General features: G+C 41.8%; 1 protein-coding gene and 1 pseudogene across 1 annotated transcript in view; one reads left to right on the top strand and one right to left on the bottom strand.

The window, feature by feature from the left end:
- TMOD2 (tropomodulin 2 (neuronal)) overlaps positions 1 to 6,243 on the bottom strand; it is a 90,408-nt gene that overhangs the window by 66,947 nt on the left and 17,218 nt on the right. The gene's annotated exons all lie outside the window — the stretch shown is intronic.
- The window catches only part of LOC102852549, a 7,827-nt pseudogene continuing 3,119 nt past the window's right edge, over positions 1,536 to 6,243 (top strand).

Here is a 6,243-nt window from a genome sequence, read left to right as displayed (position 1 = left end):
TTCCCCTAAGTAAAAGTGGCTATGCCATATTATTAAACCCAATTCCTTCTAGTCCTCACATTCTAAACCCCAGTCTTCACTATAACACCCAAATCTAACACTTCCTCTGGGTTACTTTTTCTCTATCTTACAGTCTTCCACCTACCTCAGTCCAACTCAGCTCACACCCCTTGTCCCAAACCTGTTACTCCATTTTGACTTATTTACACTTGTCTTGCTATAAGTATGCTACCCTCTGTACTTTAGAAAGACACACTCTCTGTATTGGACAGCTGGTAGCTCCTAGTACCTCCAGCTCGAGTACGTGCTATGGATACACAGGAATTGTCCTGGTGTTGGACCTATTACACTCATCATGGCTTAAGCAATGTTCAGGACAAGGCTAGAGGAAAAAATGCAAAAGCAAGTGGTAAAATCCATACTGGCTCAAGTCCAAGTTTCACCATAATCTTATAAAGGCATTAATCTCTCAGAATTAAAGAAACTCACCCAGCCAGGTGACTCAGAAACCCCTAAGAGATGGTTTTTAAATACTACTTTTCCAATTCTAAGTCATACCAGCCCAGCCCTCACTAAAGACTGTTTGCTTTTTCTCCCCATAAGACAGGGAACACACGTCTCCATCCCCATTTCTAACTGGACTTCAGAAAATCACACCTCATACCCCAACCAAATAACTTTCATAGATCAGCTAGCAGACAGTGCAAATCTTCTTCTTACCTCAAATGTTACCTGCCTGCTTTCAATTAATGGCACAAAAGTAGTAGGCTATGTTTCTGCCCCTTATTGTAATCACATCCTTTTCTTGTCAAATAATACCACTCAATGCTCTACTTCAGGGGTACTATTCATCTGTTGCAAGTCAGCATACAGCTGCTTGCAACTTGACTGCAGTCTACATACATGCCTTTTTAACCCCCAAAATCTCTATACTCACAGAAGCCCAAGTTCAAAATGCCCTGGCCCCCATCTCCATTAGAGGAAAATGGGCCATCGTTGCCCAAGTATCCTTGGAATAGATCTTGCAGCAGCTGTAGCAACAGGTGTAAGGAGAATTGGAGCAGCAACCTGCTTTTACTACAAACTCTCCCAAAAGTTAAATGATAATGATATGGAGCTGAGTCACTCTGGATTGGAAATGATGATATTGTTAATACTTCTAGCCTTAAGCTTAAAAGATTATAATGTTCAAAATTATTTGTTATACATTTGCTTAAATTTTTCCCTCTTTTAACAACTGGGATCTAGGGGGGAGAGAAAAGACCAGAGAATGGCCAAAATTATTGGGGCAGCTATTGCTGTCAATTTAGGGCCTGTGTCAGGAAAAGGAAAGAATTTTTCTTTTACTTTTCCAAGAGGGTAGTGTACTAGGGAGGTAGGTTGGGAGGGGAGGAAAGTACAAAAATGAATGAATGGAAATCCAAAGTCTCTGTAAATTTTTACTGAAATTAATAATAAATTTAAATTAAAAAAAACACAACAGAAGAAGTAGTCAAAAGTTGTAGAGGAGGTGTGATTACAGAAATTAGAGCGATATGGCTGCTGGCTTTGAGAATGGAAGAAGGGACCAGAGCCAAGGAAGGCAGGTGGCTTCTAAAAGCAAGAACAGGCAAGGAAATGAACCCTTCCCTGGAGCTGCCAGAAAGGTATACAGCCCTGCCGACTTGATTTTATAATCCAGTGAGATCCATTTTGGAATTCTAACTTTCAGAATTGAAAGCTAATATACGTATATTTTAAGTTAGTAAATTTGTGATTTGCTATAAAAACAACAGGAAATGAATATGTTCTCTTAACCAAACACTTTCATTTTCCACAAATGTCACTCTTCAGCCTGTTCTGCGCCCCAGGAGGACGGTGTATTTAGACTGCTTCCGTGAGTCCTTTGCTTTCTGGCTCCTGTTTGGACAGGAAATTGGAGAGTGTGGGAGAAGCAAGTCAAGAAGTCTGAACATTTTTTTAATCTTCTGTTTCTCATGGGGACTTTGGCAGCTGCAATGACAGTAGAATATCCTTCTCTGTCTCAAAGCCTCTCCATGTTTCTGATTCTGAGGCCTGACATAGGACCCACCTCTACAGAACCATAAAACTGGCAGCTGGAAGAGATCACCTAAACCATTCAGTCCAGCAGCAATGTGTCTCTTACTTTTATGACCATTGTACTGTGGTCTTTTCTAGGCAATTCTTTCACTACTTCAAATTCTGGTATTTCTCAAGTTCCTAAAGACTTCTTTTTTTTCTTTTCCCCCCACATGATTAACTCTCACTAGGTAAATTACTCTGCTTCCAAAGTTTAAATTATGTATAACTCAGACAAAGACTCCAAACTCCGTATCTACAATTTAGTCTTTATTCCGAGGGCTGTAGATCAGCCCCTGTTTCATAGTGACTCTACACACAAGGGATTGGACCTAAGCGAGTGGAGTTTTCATTGGCTGATTTTTAGTAGATTACCAGGCCTTTCTTCCTGGTTTGTCTTAGTCTGGATGCTTTGTTTGGCATTAAAACAACACACAAGCCTCCAACGGCAGATGACTGGCAGCTATGCAATGCGAGGTGCTTTGGCTCTGTGTATAAAATCTTGGGGCTCCTGCATAGAACATAAGAATATTAACAACTGAACAACCACTGCTCTCATTCTAAGAGCTGTTTGTTGTGTTACTGTTATGTACTGTTGAGTCAAAGCTGACCCAAAGCTCACCCTCCAGTGGGTTTTCAGAGGCAGTTAATCTCAGGGGAGGAGACAGCCCATCTTTCTCCTGTAGAGTAACTGGTAGATTCGAACAGCATGCTTTTGGGTTTGCAAAGCAACTCCTTACCACTAGGCCATGAGAGCTGCCTTTTGAGAACTAGAACCACGTATTTCCAACTCTATAACTAACATATTTTGAGCATGTTATTAGGAAGAAATATCCTTGGAGGATATCATGCTTGACAGAAGGTCAACGAAAATGAGGAAGATCTTGAACGAAATAGATTGCCGCAGAGACTGTGGAAAATGGTTTGAACACAGCAGTAACTGTGTGCATGGTTCAGGACTGGGCAGTGCTATGTTCTGTGGGATTTGGGTCACCACGAGCTGGAAGAGACTCAACGGGATCCAAGAAAAACAACAAAGACCAATATCACAACTAAAATGTGCAGAAAATGCTCAAATCGTCTTCCCTTCTAACAGGCCTCTCTTTAGAATTCCTAATTTCAAGAAATTGCCCACGACACGGAGCCATCTTCAACCTGTTTTCATCCTTGTTTCTTCCTGATACATCAATGGTCAAGTTCAGCTTTATCTAGATATGCCCAGAATCTACCCACTTTCTCTGCTCCCTTCAAATCCATTTTCTGCACAATAAACAAAGTGATTTTTTTTTCTCTTGTGCATGTACCGTCAAATCAGATCTGACTGGTACAGGAGGAAATTGTCCCTCCTTCTCCGGCAGAGCATCTGGTGGATTCGAACCATGTACCTTTTGGATTGCAGTATAGCTTCTTGCCACTAGGCCACCAGAGCTCCCCCAAAGTGATCTTTTTAAAAAGCAACTCTTTCCCATTCTTCCTGGCACCCATCCCCTGAACCACTTCCAATCCCTGGCTCATGCCTTCTGCTGTTCTATTGCTGAGGGCACTTGGAGCCTTCCTCATCTGGTTATATGCTATCCTCCTCATTGTCTAGTTTCAATTTAAGCTTCATATCCTCACAGAAGCCATTTCAGAGTCCCATGGCACACTCCCTGATTATAGCTCTCCTTGACTTCATTACAATTGCTTGTTTGACCTGTCTTTATTATTAAAGTCAGTTGTAGTCACTGTAATAATCTTAACTTGAAGTAGTCTTGGCCCAAAGTAGGCAACCAATATATATGTGTTATCATAAAGGCGTCAGAAAGGTGAAGTACTCCCCTCCAATGTTCTTCCAGCTAAGCCCACAGCAGTTGCTCCTCTCCCTACACCTGTGCTGCCTATGCCACAAATCCGGTGCTCCTAGCTTTCCCTTTGATTACACAGCTGGTTCTCTTTCTAAATACACCACAAACTTCAAGAAGGCAGGGTCCACATCATAAGTGTTTGTATTCTTGGGTTCTACAAGTTAATCTGCATATTCATTTAAGAAAGATCTTTTGAAATGAGGAGAGAATAAAAGTGAACAAGACAAACAAGAGCCCTGCCCCAACTCAGCTTATAATAAGCACTAATAAATAGTCGTTGTTGTTGTTGCTGTTGTTATGCGCCGTCATGTCACTTGTGACTCATAACAACCCTATGTACAATAGCTCTGAACCCTGCTCTATCCTGTGACAAGTTTATTGTCTCTGACACACCTACTCCCATTACTTCAGTCACTGAATCACTTCATCTTATGGAAGTTCTTCTTCTCTTGCACTGTCCCTCCCCTCTTGCAAGCATGACGTCCTCTCCAAGGACTGGTACCTCCTTGCAACATGCCCAAAGTATGTCAGATGGAGCTTCAGAATCCTTGCCTCCAAGAAGCAGCCTGGTCTCACCCTCTCTAGGATGAACTTGTTTGTTTTCCTAGCAACCATTATTATTCAATGATCCTCTCCAGCACCACAGCTCAAAGGCATCAATTCTCCTTTCATCCCTAACATTGTCTAGCTTTCTGACACACAGCAAGTAATTACGAAGACTATGGCCTGGATCAGGTGGACCTTAGTCTCCAGAGTGACATCACTGCACCTCAGTACTCTGGAGAGGTCCCTGACAGCCAACTTTCCCAATGCAATTTGTGTTTTGATAGTTCCTGGCTGCTGGTACCAAGAGTGTTGATTGTGGAACCAAGCAAACTAAAGTTGTTAAAAATCTCAATCTCTTCACCATCTATCATGATGTTGCCAATTGGCCATGTGGTGAGAATCTTTGTTTTCTTGCTATTGAGCTTCAATTCATATTGAAGGCTGCAGTCCTTGATCTTCTGCAGCAAGCGCTTCAGGTCCTCCTCAGTTTCAGCAAGTACAGTTGTGTCATCAGTACAACACGGGTTGTTGATGAGTCTTCCTCCAATCCTGATGCCACATCATTCATATCACATGTAAGTAAGATTATTCTAAAATTATCCAAATACGATGGGAACATCAACAGAGAACTTCCAGATGTGCACGATGGGTTTAGAAGAGGGTGCAATACTAGGGATATTGTAGCTAATGTTAGACAGATCTTGGCTGAAAGTAGAAAGTAGCAAAGGAATGTCTGTGTTCCACTCACTATGCAAAGGCATTTGACTGTATAGATCACAATAAACTGTGGCTAACTCTGAGAAGAATGGGAATCCCAGAACATTTGATAATGATTATGTGAAACCTATACTTGGACCAGGAGGCAAGTCATCAGAACAGAGCAAGGAAATACTGCATGGTTCAAAGTCAGAAAGGGTGTACACCGGGGATGTGTCCTGTTTCCATACATTTTCAATAAATAGTAGACAGACACTAATTAAGGACTTAGGATAAAAATGACATGACCATGCAATCACACTTAAACTCCACCATCCAATATTGCTTTGTGTGCCATCAAGTCAGAACCGATTCAGTGATGACCCTTCAGCGAGTTTTCAGAGCGGTAAATAGGCAATCTTCTCTCCTTCAATGAAACTGCCTCGGAAAACCTGATGCAAGGTCAGCTATGAGTTGATTCTGACTCCATGGCACAAAGCACCACCACACAACAACAACAAATCGCACAGAAGGAGATTGTCCAGCCTTCTCCCGCGGAGCAAATGGTGGATTCAAACTGCGTGCTTTGGGGATTACAGTGCAGGTCCTCACCACTAGGCTACAGAGTTCCCACCATGCAATGTTGTTGACTGCCTTTGAGTAGAGCATGACTCATAGCGACCCTATGAACAAAAGACCTGAAGCTTTTCAGTAATTACCGATTCTCAAAGTTCATAGAGTTTCGAGAAGCGTGTTGTTTAAGAAGTGGATGCCACTCCTGCTCCATGCAATAGTACCTGTTAACACAGATTGCTTATGATGTCATAAAACAAAATCTGTATGACAGTGGAACAGAAAACCAAACTGATTTGTCAACTTGCACTCAAATCATAATAAAACAAGAAAAAATTTTAAACTTACATATTAAAAAAAAGACTGCCAATTAGCTAAGGTTTTCAAAGACAAGAAGAAAGGGTGGAGGAGGAGAGGGAAAGGGGAATAAATCATCTTAGAGTACGTTGTTGTTGTTATGTGCCGTCGAGTCGCCTGCGACTCATAACGACCCTATGTACAACAG

Source organism: Elephantulus edwardii, unplaced genomic scaffold (genome assembly GCF_000299155.1).
Source record: "Elephantulus edwardii isolate Elephantulus edwardi_28Jun2011 unplaced genomic scaffold, EleEdw1.0 scaffold00164, whole genome shotgun sequence".
Taxonomy (NCBI): domain Eukaryota; kingdom Metazoa; phylum Chordata; class Mammalia; order Macroscelidea; family Macroscelididae; genus Elephantulus; species Elephantulus edwardii.
The sequence above is the reverse complement of the archived record's forward strand: the minus strand, read 5'-3'. Positions and strand labels throughout refer to the sequence as shown.